Source organism: Salvelinus fontinalis, chromosome 20 (genome assembly GCF_029448725.1).
Source record: "Salvelinus fontinalis isolate EN_2023a chromosome 20, ASM2944872v1, whole genome shotgun sequence".
NCBI lineage: Eukaryota > Metazoa > Chordata > Actinopteri > Salmoniformes > Salmonidae > Salvelinus > Salvelinus fontinalis.
In genome coordinates this window covers 5,767,158-5,781,394 of record NC_074684.1, presented here as the reverse complement: position 1 = coordinate 5,781,394, position 14,237 = coordinate 5,767,158, and the positions used below count along the sequence as shown (strand labels likewise).

The following is a 14,237-nucleotide window of genomic DNA, read 5'->3' as shown; positions in this document are numbered from 1 at the left end:
AATCCTTTTTGAATTCAGACTGTAACAATACAAAATGTGGAATAAGTCAAGGGGTGTGAATACTTTCTGAAGGCACTGTATGTGGAAGACAAAGAGAAAAACCTTGATGCTTAAACAAATTTGACACTTTGAAAAAAATGATGCATCAGTTTGCTTGACTGTTTTAATAGCCACCACTGATGTGCAGTTCTGTTGTTTGACCTTATGTTCAACTCAATTTAGTTATTCAAGAGCTGCACCCCCTCCTTCTTCCCATCACTATAACTCAACCTACTTCACACTGTTTATCAGTCTGAACAGAGAACATGGCAGTGCATGCCAAAAGTAGACCATGCTCGCATGGAAATGTCAAGGAGATTTTAACCAGCTGCAAAATTCATGAGCTGGCATTTCAACGTTATCTCCTGCTCCATGTGCTCCTATAAGCCCTGAGTTCTTCAAAACTTACCCAAAAGTAAGTGTGTGTGTGTTTGTGTGTGTGTGCTCACGTACTTGCGTGTGCCGGAAGAGATCCATGCGTGTGTACTAGCCTTCTGGTGGCCTGAGAATAACTGATGATATCTCAATAGACCTGAGGCCCAGTGGGGGCCCTGCAGTGGTGCTTTCACATCGCCTGTTCTAATATATACACACACACACACACTGCTGCTTTCCCATCTGTAGTCTGGCTGTGGATGAGTGACGGCTTTCTGTGTTTCTGTGTATCCGTGGTTACACCCGGGGGCCTGAGCCCTGGGACTCCGACCTGTCAGCACTCTCTGAATCCTGAAACCAGAGATGGACACTCTCTCTCTCTCACAGACACACACACACACACACACACACACACACACACACACACACACACACACACACACACACACACACCAGGCTGCCCTTTTTCGCCCAACATCCCCAATGGCACTAACAAAACACAAGCATTAACGATCACACAGACGCCACACAGCCACATTCAATTTTTGTTGTTGAATATGTTTGTGCGTGTCTGAGTAGTATAATAACATTTTACATTACATTTGAGTAATTTAGCAGATGCTCGTATCCAGAGCGACTTACAATTAGTGCATTCGTCTTAACCCTAAAAGCGCCAACATATTTTTTGCTTAAAAGCTTCAACTGGTGTAATTTTTTTACCCCAAATAACATTTTGTAATACAACTAAATGGTTTAAATTTCCCAAAATAAGCATTATCTACATTTTTACACATTTATAGTCAAACATGCGTGCTTTTTTTCTTCGTTTTTGTATGTTTATGTTTTTAACAGATATTTTTAGCAATTTCATCCATAGCCACTTTATGAAAATGTTTTGGTTTCTGTGAAAGAGGCTGAGAAATTGGCAATTGAGCTAATCTAACATACCTGTACGACCAGTGATGTAGTGGTAAAAAAAAAGGTGGGTAAACTATAAACTCCAGCCAGCGATCGAGATAAGACGAACAACCACCAATTTAGAAACCAAAATAAATAAATTTTTTACAACTGTATTGTTTCATTGCATGTTCATGCAGGTCTATAGGTCTAGGTCCAAAAGGCTCCTGAACACCTTCTTCTTATTGACCCCCCCCCCCCCACCCACCCACTTTGTTTTTACACTGTTGCTACTTGCTGTTTATTGTCTATGCATAATCACTTTACCCCTATCTCCTTTTACAAATGTGACCGACCGCCTTGATTCGTTCTTATGTAGCAACATTTGAAATTGTGTTTTTTTACATTGGATAAAAGCAGAGACACAGAGCTACAAAATTGTGTATCATACACTGCATTTGAGAAACAATGGGAAAGTGGTTCTGCTTTGAAAGTTGATAAACTTGTTACATCACTTTTGAGAAAATGGCCTTTGAATGGTACCTGCTGGAGAGCTCTCCTTTGTCTACACCCATTCAGCATTGTTCACACCCTCTTAAGCCTTAGCCCCACCCATCTCTTTAAGGATTCACATGTGAGGTCATGTGCTAAACAGTGAGTAGTGTAGTAAAGATTAAGACTAAAAGTGGTAAAAGTAGTAGACTACAATAAGGAACATTTTCAGATAAACAAAGTGTCCAGATAAAAATATTTTATAAATATTAGATGACACTTACCCAGACACACTTGTCTAAATTGATGGGTCATGTGTAAGAAATGCTATAACCACATATTGCCAAGTGGATGGGTCTCTACAGAAGGTGTAAACAGTACAGCCAAATGGTTACTTGCATATTAGCAATATCACAAACTGATAGTGTCAATATAAATAAAACAATATACAGTATGTACATTAACAATATCAGTGATAGATGAGGTAGTTATATGCATATAATCAGGGATAAAGTGGCTGAGCAGTAGGATCAAAAAAAATTGTCGCAGCAACTTATGGCGTGTGTGTTCGGAGAGAGTCATTTCCTAATCCATAGAGTACTATCAATACAAACCGATTGTCATAGCTAGCTAATGTTAACCCTTTGGGTTCAATGTTAGCTAGTTAGCTCTCTAACATTAGGCTTTAACTAGCAATGCAAATGGCATTCTGAGATTAACATTACTACACAGATCATACATGTAATGTTAGCTAGCGAGCCAGCCATCTAACTTCAGCTAGCTAGCTAACATTAGGCTATAACTAGCAATGCGAAATGGCATTCTGAGAACATTACTACACACAGATCATAAACGTAATGTTATCTCAAAATGCCATTTCAAAATTGCTAGTTATAGCCTATTGTTAGCTAGCTAACTAGCTAACATTGAACCTATTTGGTTAACTTTAGCTAGTTATGACAATCAGTTTGTATTGCTAGTACTCTTTGGATTGGGATCAAATCAAATCAAATTTTATTAGTCACATACACATGGTTAGCAGATGTTAATGCGAGTGTAGCGAAATGCTTGTGCTTCTAGTTCCGACAATGCAGTAATAACCAACAAGATTATGGTTCATTGTTTAGCTAGCTACATGTCTAAACAAAATACCCCAAGTTAAAGCTTACTGTTAGCTAGCTAGCTGACATTAGATAACATAACTACACACAGATCATAAACGTAATGTTATCTAACGTCAGCTAGCTAGCTAACAGTAAGCTTTAACGTGCAATGAAAACAACTTTCTGACAAAATTAGAAATGTATAATATCTGAAACTGTAGCTAGATTTTTACCCGTATGGATGAAAGCTTCACGGCAGACTGCAACCCCTTTCATGAAATAAGACGTCCTGTGTAGTTTCCGATTTGTTTGTACAGCTTGCTTTGACCTTTGTGTCAAGTCACTCTGGTTTACACTGACCGTGTGCAATGCCATATGAATAATTTTAAGCTTTAGCCCCCGCCCAAACTCTGACCATTTTACTCGCCCTAGCAGAGCTGGTAAGGCTGTTTTCATGTTATCCAGAGCGTTGGTGACTAACTGTGCTCCTGGCAACAATTTAATTGCGCTTTTTTGCCGATGTTTACTGACACCGGCCATATTCAACGGGTGTTGAGCGTTGGTAAATTCATCAGTTATTCTGTGCTCTGGCACACTTAGACGAGAGTACTCTGAAACAGTTGTTGCAGTGAGATTCTATTGAATGATTAAGTTTTAGCCAATCATGGCTAGTGGAAAGGTGTTTCTTTTTCTTTGGCTTAACCAGCTAGGCTCGTAATTTAATAATTTAATTTGTATTTACAGATGGCATACAAGTCTGTCATTAAGGCACATGAAAGTTCACATGTTCGAGAAGGCATTTCTTCCAAAAAAAGCATTTTGATAAAAATAAAAAAAGTTTCCGTTCAACCGACTCTCCTGTGAAGTAGTGACCTGCGACATACGCCTAGTTTCCTGAAATTACTTTGACTAAACTATGCCACCGCACATTGACTCGGTACCAGTACCCGCTCATTGTTATTTTATTGTGTAACTTTTTTTTTGTAGTAAATATTTTCTTAACAGCATTTCACGGTAAGGTCTACATCTGTTGTATTAGGCGCATTTAACAAATACGATTTGATTTATAGGGAAGGCCTAATGTCATTTTCTGTCATGTATGTTAGCTAGCTAAGCAACAGGTCAGTTGCATCTGAAAGATGAGACTCTTGACTTGGTATAGATACATTGACTGGAAGCTAAATATGTATTTACATTTTTGAGTAATTTTTTGTTTGTTTGTGTGGCTGCAAGGGGCCAAATCTGGGGTGGCTCCATATCTATATCTATTCACGATACGTACCTCTGTGCCAAATTCGGTGAATTAATCAAAGTTTACTATCGAGTCCACGTTTTCAGCATAGCCGCACACCACTAGTAAACAAAATAGATATTTTTTTCTCCTTCATATTAACACAGAAATCATGGTAATTTTGTTGTTGTTGTTGTTGGTAACTAGTTTTAACACATTTTAATTCCAACATTTTAGAAGCATACATTTTATTTTTGACCCCATGAGGGGTGCCATGGGATTTGTTTAAGATACTCTTGATAGAGGCAGGGTTTCAGCCATATTCGGAAGATGGGCAAGGACTCCGCTGCCCTGAGTTTAGGGGGAAGGTTGTTCCACTATTGGGGTGGCAGGACAGAGAAGAGCTTTGACTGGGCTGAGTGGGAGCTGACCCCCTGTACGGATGGGAGAGCCAAGAGACCAGAGGTCGCAGAACGGAGTGCTCGGGTTGGGGTGTAGGGTTTGAGCGCATAGCCTGAAGATGGGGAGGGGCAATTCCCCTTGCTGATCCGTAGGCAAGCACCAGGGTCTTGAAGCGGATGTGAGCTTAAACTGGAAGCCAGTGGAGTGTGCAAAGGAGTGGGGTGACATGGGAGAACTTGGGATCGTTAAATATCAGGCGGGCAGCGGCGTTCTGGATAAGTTGCAGGGGTCTGATGGCACAAATTGGGAGCCCAGCTAACAGAGTTGCGGTAGTGTAGATAGATGACAAGGGCTTGGATTAGGACCGGTGTCGCTTCCTGTGTGAGGAATGGTTGTACTCGACGGATGTTGTAGAGCATGAACCTGCAGAAGAGAGTCACTGCTTTAATATTTTCAGAGAACAGCGTGTTGTCCAGTGTCACGCCAAGGTTCTTTGCATTCGAGGAGGGGGACACCCTGGAGTTGTCAACTGTGATGGAGAGGTCTTGCAGCGGGCAGGCCTTCCCGGGAGGAAGAGCAGCTCCGTCTTGTCGAGGTTGAGCTTGGGTCGTTATCCAAGCTGCAGTGTCTGCCAGAGATGTGTGTCGCTACCTTGGTGTCTTAAGAGGGAAAGGAGAAAAGTAGTTGAGTGTCATTCGCAAAGCAATGATAGGCGAGACCATGTGAGGATATGACCGAGCCAAATTACTTTGTCTATAGAGAAAAGAGGAGATGGCCTAGAAACAATCCCTGGTGGATAGCAGTAGTGAGAGCATGTGGTGCAGACACAGATCCTCTCCACGTCGCCTGGTAGGAGCGACCTGCCAGGTAGGATGCAATCCAAGTGTGTGCAGAGCCTGAGACATACAGCCTTGAGAAAGTGGAAAGGAGGATCTGATGGTTCACTGTGTTGAGGGCAGCGGATAGATCTAGGAGGATGAGAACAGAGGAGAGTCCGCTTTGGCAAGAGCGGAGAGCCTCCGTAACACAGAGGGGAGGGGTGTCTGTTGAGTGAGCCGTCTTGAAGCCTGACTGCTTAGGGTCAAGAAGATCGTTCGGAGAAAGATAATGAGAGAGTTGGTCAGAGACAGCACGCTCAAGTGTTTTGGAAAGAAAGCATACCGGTCTTATGTTTTTGACTTAAGAGGGGTCAAGAGTTGGTTTCTTTAGTAGGAGAGTGACTCTCGCCGTTGACGTCGGAAGGGACGCAGCCAGTGGTCAAGAAGGAGTTTATGAGGAATGGGAGAAGGTCTCCAGAGATGGTCTGGGGAAGGGAGGAGGGGATGAGGTTGAGCGGGCAGGTTGTCGGGCATCAGTCGCAGTATTTCATCTGTACAGGGAGGGGAGAAAGATGTCAAGGCGTAGGGTAGTTCTGTTTGAGTGAGACCTGTGGACTCAATAGGTTGAGTGAATGAGGAGTGGATGTTGTTGACCTTCTTTTCAAAGAAAGGGAGGAAGGAGGGGAGGAAGTAGAGGATTAAGGAGGGAGGAGAAGGTGGAAAATTTTTCTAGACATTTAGAGCGATAGAAAGCGGCTTTAGCAGCGGATACAGAGGAAGCATAATAGGTCATCCGGAAGTTTAGTATTCCTCAATTTTCGCTAATGATGGGGGGAAAAAATTGATTATTTATTTGATTTTATTTCACCTTTATTTAACCAGGTAGGCATATTGCGATATTATTTTTGACTCCCAGGTATTGATTTGTAAAATGTTCGAAGCGTTAGCTAACACTAGTAGGCTATAGCTGCACCAAAACTCTGGTGATTTTCATAAACTTTTATTTTCATGACTGATCAGAACAAATGTCTCTCTCTTGTCTCTTTGCTGGAGACATATACACCGAGTGCACAAAACATTAGGAACACCTTAATATTGAGTTGTACCCTCTTTCGCCCTCAGAACAGTCTCAATTCGTCGGGGCATGGACTCTACAAGGTGTCGAAAGCGTTCCACAGGGATGCTGGCCCATGTTGACTCCAATGCTTCTACACAGTTGTCAAGTTGGCTGGATGTCCTGTGGGTGGTGGACAAATCTTGATACACACGGGAAACTGTTAAGCGTGCAAAACCCAGCAGCGTTGCAGTTCTTGACACAAATCGGTGTGCCTGGCACATACAACCATATCCTGTTCAATGGTACTTAAGTCTTTTGTCTAGCCCATTCACCCTCTGAATGGCACACATACACAATCAATGTCTCAACCTGTCTCCTCCCCTTCATCTCCACTGATTGAAGTGGATTTAACAAGTGACATAAATAAGGGATCATGGCTTTCATCTGGTCAGTCTGTCATTGAAAGAGCAGGTGTTCCTAATGTTTTGTACACTGTGTAGTGAGCACAGTGTGGAACATCAAATCGCATAATATTCTCAATAGACCTGAGGCCCAGTGGGGGGGCCTTGCAGTGCTGCTTTCACATTGCCTGTCTGTTTTCTGAATATATATATATACACTGCTCAAAAAAATAAAGGGAACACTTAAACAACACAATGTAACTCCAAGTCAATCACACTTCTGTGAAATCAAACTGTCCACTTAGGAAGCAACACTGATTGACAATAAATTTCACATGCTGTTGTGCAAATGGAATAGACAAAAGGTGGAAATTATAGGCAGTTAGCAAGACACCCCCAAAAAAGGAGTGATTCTGCAGGTGGTGACCACAGACCACTTCTCAGTTCCTATGCTTCCTGGCTGATGTTTTGGTCACTTTTGAATGCTGGCGGTGCTCTCACTCTAGTGGTAGCATGAGACGGAGTCTACAACCCACACAAGTGGCTCAGGTAGTGCTGTTCATCCAGGATGGCACATCAATGCGAGCTGTGGTAAGAAGGTTTGCTGTGTCTGTCAGCGTAGTGTCCAGAGCATGGAGGCGCTACCAGGAGACAGGCCAGTACATCAGGAGACGTGGAGGAGGCCGTAGGAGGGCAACAACCCAGCAGCAGGACCGCTACCTCCGCCTTTCTGCAAGGAGGTGCACTGCCAGCGCCCTGCAAAAATGACCTCCAGCAGGCCACAAATGTGCATGTGTCTGCTCAAACGGTCAGAAACAGACTCCATGAGGGTGGTATAAAGGCCCGACGTCCACAGGTGGGGGTTGTGCTTACAGCCCAACACCGTGCAGGACGTTTGGCATTTATCAGAGAACACCAAGATTGGCAAATTCCCCACTGGCGCCATGTGCTCTTCACAGATGAAAGCAGGTTCACACTGAGCACATGAGCACATGTGACAGAGTCTGGAGACGCCGTGGAGAACGTTCTGCTGCCTGCAACATCCTCCAGCATGGCCATGGGTCATGGGTTTGGCCATGGGTCAGTCATGGCGTGGGGTGGCATTTCTTTGTTGGGCCGCACAGCCCTCCATGTGCTCGTCAGAGGTAGCCTGACTGCCAATAGGTACCGAGATGAGATCCTGAGACCCATGTGAGACCATATGCTGACACATGCACATCTGTGGCCTGCTGGAGGTCATTTTGCAGGGCGCTTGCAGTGCACCTCCTTGCACAAAGGCGGAGGTAGCGGTCCTGCTGCTGGGTTGTTGCCCTCCTACGGCCTCCTCCACGTCTCCTGATGTACTGGCCTGTCTCCTGGTAGCGCCTCCATGCTCTGGACACTACGCTGACAGACACAGCAAACCTTTTTGCCACAGCTCGCATTGATGTGCCATCCTGGATTAACTGCACTACCTGAGCCACTTGTGTGGGTTGTAGACTCCGTCTCATGCTACCACTAGAGTGAGAGCACCGCCAGCATTCAAAAGTGACCAAAACATCAGCCAGGAAGCATAGGAACTGAGAAGGGGTCTGTGGTCACCACCTGCAGAATCACTCCTCTTTTGGGGGTGTCTTGCTAATTGCCCATAATTTCTACCTTTTGTCTATTCCATTTGCACAACAGCATGTGAAATTTATTGTCAATCAGTGTTGCTTCCTAAGTGGACAGTTTGATTTCACAGAAGTGTGATTGACTTGGAGTTACATTGTATTGTTTAAGTGTTCCCTTTATTTTTTTGAGCAGTGTATATATACACACACACACACACACACACACACCACTGTTTTTCCATCTTCTCTCAGTCTGTAGTCTGGCCGTGGATGAGTGATGGCTCCATGTATCTGTGGTTATGCCCAGGACCCTGATCCCTGGGACTCTGACCTGTCAGCACTCTGAATTCTGAGACCAAAGATGGACACACACACACACAACCTTCCACCATCCTGATGGCACCTGATGGCACATAATGTGCTTTGTTATGTTTGAGCATAAGAACACCGCAGTAGCCATGGCAAAATGTCTAGAATTGCAGGAAACTTCCTTTAAAACTGAAAAATTATCTCTCTGCCGCCAAGATGGAGGCCCGACCGAGTTCAACGCGCCTACAGGCCAACCGCACCCATAGCCACGCCCCCCGCCACTCACAGCACAATTCTCTGGTGTCACTCGGACCCAGACGGAGGTACAGACGGGATCTGAAAGGTCTGTGAGTGTGCACCTGTAGGTACTACGTGTGCGTGTGAGTGAGTGAAAGAGCAGCGGGCAGCTGATCGGCTATATCAGGTATCCCACTACCCCAGACAGCCTGCTGTGTCTGCTATGACAGAGACCTGTATGACACTGTCTGGTGTCACATTACCTATCACCCATCCCTCCCTCCACCCCCCTGCCCCTCTGCGTGCTGATGGAGGGGAGGAGAAGTCTCCCTCTTCTCGGGGCTCAGATGAGTGGTGTGTGTGTGTGTGATCTCAGCCGCCTAATGAGAATATTTAACATTCGCTGAGTCCACATTGTGTTCAGCTCATTCATCACTCCACTGATTCAGTCTTCTAGGAGGCGAGCCTATGTGTTGACTACGCAAGTTGCCTGCCTGCCTGTCTGTCTGGGGGAAGTGTAGTGGGTTGGTGCTGAAAGCAGTGCTAGGAAATGAGGATCATGTGGTATGGAAGGGAGATGTTGTCACTGCAGAAAAGGAATGGTGTCTGTTTCTGGGGATTTGTCTGTCACCAGCCAGGCGTACTAACCCAGTCCTCCATCAAGTTGTTGGACGGCGTCATTTCTTTGATCTGAACAACAACCGTCTGAGTTTCTTCATCCCACCGGCACCTCGGCTTACTCTTCAGGGCTTTTTACTAGGTTATCCACAGCTACTAGTCAATACAGCCACCAGCCAAGTGTTTCCATAACAAATATCCTTTCTCTCTCTCTACTCTCTCCTTTCTCTCCCCTCTCCCAGGCTGTGACCATACTGTGAACGTCACACGCTTGAACCCCTTAAAGGGCCAACTCCCCGGGAGGAGTTTTGCTTTTACTGACCACAAACAAGAAACACTCGTCCACCCCACCAACAGGTCAGAACTGAGAGAGAAAGAGGGGTCATCCCTTCATGTCCCAACACTCACTGACCTTGACGCTGCCGTCACACACACACACACACACACACACACACACACCCACACACACACACACACACACACACACACACACACACACACACACACACACACACACACGCGCTTGCGTGCTCACGGACAGACGCATACACAGAAGTGGCAGGCATGTTTTCAAGAGGCAGAAGAGACCGTTTTTGCTTTTGACACTCAAACCCTCAGTGACCGTGATTTGACCGTGGTCCTCAGAGGGGGGTGGGAGTGTGTGTGTGTGTCTGAAGTGTTTGTTTGTATCTGAGGTGTGTATGTGGGTTAGTGAGCATGCATGTGTCCATATGGATGTGTCTCGAGTGAGGATGACTTGCACTGACAGTGAACTGGGCCAGTAACCTAGAAGAGTACCCTGCACTTTCCCTGAACCCTCTTACAGGCGCGCACACACACACACACGTTGCACTTTCCCCGACCCCCTGCGACGATGAACACAAGGCGCGACCCTGAGTCGTGTGCATCCCCATCCCACCACACCACCAGTGTAGTACAGAATGGACATGACCGACAGCAGTTGGCCTCTGGGACCTCTCCTTTCTCCTAATATTCAGCCACTTTCACAGGATAGACAGTATAAAGATTAGTTTTATATAGTTCAGTGGGTGGATCTAAGGTCCTGGTCCGGAAATAGATAGAAACAGTGCCTTACAGAAAGTATTCATACCCCTTGACTTATTACACCATGAATTTCAAATGGATTACATTGTGTGGATTACACACAATACCCCATAATGACAAAGTGAAAACATCTTGGTAAGCAGTGTATATTTGCCCTTGTGTTTTAGGTTATTGTTCTGCTGAAAGGTACATTTGTCTCCCAGTGTCTGTTGGAAAGCAGACCGAACCAGGTTTTCCTCTAGGATTCTTGCCTGTGCTTAGCTCTATTCCGTTTATTTTTATCCTAAAAAAACTCCCTAGTCCTTGCTGATGACAAGCATACCCATAACATGATGCATCACCACCATGCTTGTACTCAGTGATGTGTTGTGTTGGATTTGCCCCAAACATAATGCTTTGTATTCAGGACATAAAGTTAATTTTCTTTGCCACATTTTTTGCCGTTTTACTTTAGTGCCTTGTTGGAAACAGGATGCATGTTTTGGAAAATTTGTATTCTGTACAGGCTTTCCTTCTTTTCACTCAGTTAGGTTGGTATTGTGAAGTAACTACATTGTTTCTGATCTATCCATAGTTTTCTGTCACAGCCGTTAAACTCTGTAACTCTTTTAAAGTCACCATTGGCCTCATGATGAAATCGGTTTCCTTCCTCTTCGGCAACTGAGTTAGCAAGGACGCCTGTGTCTTTGTAGTGACTGGGTGTATTGATACACCATCCACAGTGTAATTAATAACATCCCCATGCTCAAAGGGATATTCAATATCTGCTTTTTATTTTATGTTTTACCAATAGTTGCCCTTTACGAGGCATTGGAAAATAGTTTTCTGTTCTTGAACAAAGTTACGAACAGAGTACACCAAGTTGTGTAGACTTGACTCTTTTCCAACCTTTCTAAAAATACATAAACTTTTAGTCGCTCTAGATAAGAGTGTCTGATAAATGACTAAAATGTAAATGTTTCCTTCCTGCTTGAGGAGGAATTCAAATGTAAAAGTTTTTTCAACTCCCAGCTGATGTTGGAAGTGAACGAACGATTGGTCTGTTTTCATGATGGGACTTACACAGGTCCCTATATGCCGCCCTCTCACCGCCGCTCGCCATCACAGACCCACTCTGCTCAAATCTGACAAGTCATTCTCTTCCTCTAAGACACAGTAATTTATCAGCACTTGAGGCAGCTTTGGTTGATTGCATTTTCGACAGAGCAATCTCCACAGTGTCATAGAGAGTTTGGCTCTTGTGAAAAAGCGGAACTGTCATTTCCACGTGTAGGAGGTGAGGGGGAATGAGAGACTATCCACCTATGGAATATTTCGGGCTGGAGATTTTATTCAATCTGTATTGTCGGATAGTTTTGTGACTAAAGTATTTTTTATATATATATATATATATTTTTACGATTAGTGAAACAAATTACATAATCATACAACACAGAATGACCATCATTCCGTCTCGCTTCTTTACCTTTTTGTATATTTCTTACTGCAAATGAAATCTAGCCTCTGGCGCGTCTAGTTTATACTGCATTATATGATAACAACCAGCAGGTAAAGACCTGAATCTGTCACCTCTCACTCAGTCCGTCTGCAATATTAAAATGCAGATTTGAATATTTCACCTTTCTGCTCTCTGGTATGTTAAATCAATCAAATCATTCAACTTAAATGTTTTGCTGAAGGTATAGATAACATACCAATGAGCCACCAAACAACTCTATTATTAAGACTTTGAAAAATGGAAATATGCTGATATTTTGTTCCCTAGCAAAGCTTATAAAATACACGCATTGCTGTAAGATGGTCCATTTCTCAGAGTATCAACACGTGTCAGTCTTAACACAGACTGTAAGATCATTATACACGCCCACGCATAATGAATGTTATATTAGATTAATGTGTCAAGATCTTTCTGTTCTTCAAACAGGGGCTATTTGCTCTGTATTAGAAAAGTGTTGCAGTGAACATGTCAATAGTTTTTACTTATTACTCTCCATGATAAAGTGTGTGTGTGTGTGTCTCAGGCTTCAGTAGTGATGTGTTTTTAGTTAACCTATAACAGATTTAATCAAGCTATCCTCTTATTTCTCTTTCTCTAATGTGGAATCAAAGCCAGACCTGAGCTTTGTTTAATTAAGCCTTCTATTCAGCCTCCTGAACACAACAATGGCTACTGGAGAGGGCCAACTAGCTGAAGAGGCTTCAACAACGGTGCACTGTTGTGGCTGGCTAATCAATGCTTTCCAGCCGGCCATTTCCACAACAATACTGCCTTTTAATTAAGTGATAATGCCAGAGAAGCCGGTGTTTGGAAGCCTGCTAGCCTTCACTGTGCCACTGCGACATTGCTCAATCGAATATTTTTTATATTTCTTAATTCCATTCTTTAACTTTTAGATGCGTGTGTATTGTTGTGAATCGGCTTTAGATACTACGGCACAGTTGGAGCTAGGGACACAGGCATTTCGCTACAACCGCAATAACATCTGCTAAATATGTGTATGTGATATATTGATTTAATATGTTGGCACGGGTGTTGTCGGTAAACGATGCTAATATATCCTCCAAACACCGGCTTCCAGGGCAGTATCACTTTTATACAACGGGGTACCATATTTAAATAATGAATAACATTACTTGTAAGTCACTCTGGATAAGAGCGTCTGCTAAATGACTTAAATGTAAATGTACTTGGCTACCCAAGGCGGCTGGTGGTTCGTTCTATTGGTTCGGTTGCCAGAGACACGGGACCCATTCGTTCAGTCTTTTTGCTCTGTATCTTTGGACATAACCCATTCATTAGTTCTAAATGTTCCATTGCCATACTGGCTGGCAATGTTCTTTTCCCTCGCTTGCTTGCTAGCTAGCTGCATTTGTGTTTGTTTAAGCTGTTTTCTAGTGACATTTATTTGGATACATCCATAACAATGGGCTAATGATGCTCGATTTCGACTGGTTGAGAAACGCTGCCTGCCCGTCTGTCTCATCCCGACTCCCGACACGTTCATTACTATGGGACAGCTGGAGATCGAATTTGAATATTTAAACAATGTTGCAAATGTTGGAGAGAAACAGCAAGGTTTATACAAATCTCCTCTGTTGAAAACTAAATGTTAGTCTAAAAGAAATGTGAGATAATGTCTAGATGCTTTTTATAGTAGTGATCAGGTTTATAGATTGCCTGGCTGGGCTGATGAGACAGTGGATGGCAGCAGTCAGATGGAACAGAGTAAATAGGCATTTTTACATCATAGATTTAGCCGGTGGCAACTTGTGAAATAGACACCGGCTGGAATGCGGTTTTAACCAATCAGCCTTCAGTATTAGACCCACCCGTTGCATAAATAAAAATAACTAATAGAGTATGAGGAGGTAAGACCATGTCATGAAATGGTACGTTGTTTGGTCTAAATTGTAACACAGACCGTTTTCTTGATGTCGGTGATAACTGTGTTGACTTCTACAGTATACCATAGGACTTCATTGCCATGTTACAGAATGCTACTGTGTTTACATTTTTGGATTTTATTTAACCTTTATTTAACTAGGAAAGTCAGTTAAGAAGAAATTCTTATTTGCAATGACGGCCTACCCCGGACAAACC

At 43.6% G+C, this 14,237-nt stretch overlaps 1 protein-coding gene across 2 annotated transcripts in view; it reads left to right on the top strand.

Annotated features, from left to right (window-relative positions):
- LOC129817185 (kelch-like protein 29) overlaps nucleotides 1-14,237 on the top strand; it is a 369,971-nt gene that overhangs the window by 66,087 nt on the left and 289,647 nt on the right. Inside the window, exon 3 of one of the 2 annotated variants that reach the window (XM_055872180.1) lies at nucleotides 9,814-9,928. The exons of the other annotated variant lie outside the window; for it this stretch is intronic. The gene's annotated coding sequence lies outside the window, so the exon portion shown is untranslated. The remainder of the gene's footprint in view (nucleotides 1-9,813; nucleotides 9,929-14,237) is intronic. 2 annotated transcript variants of the gene reach the window in all.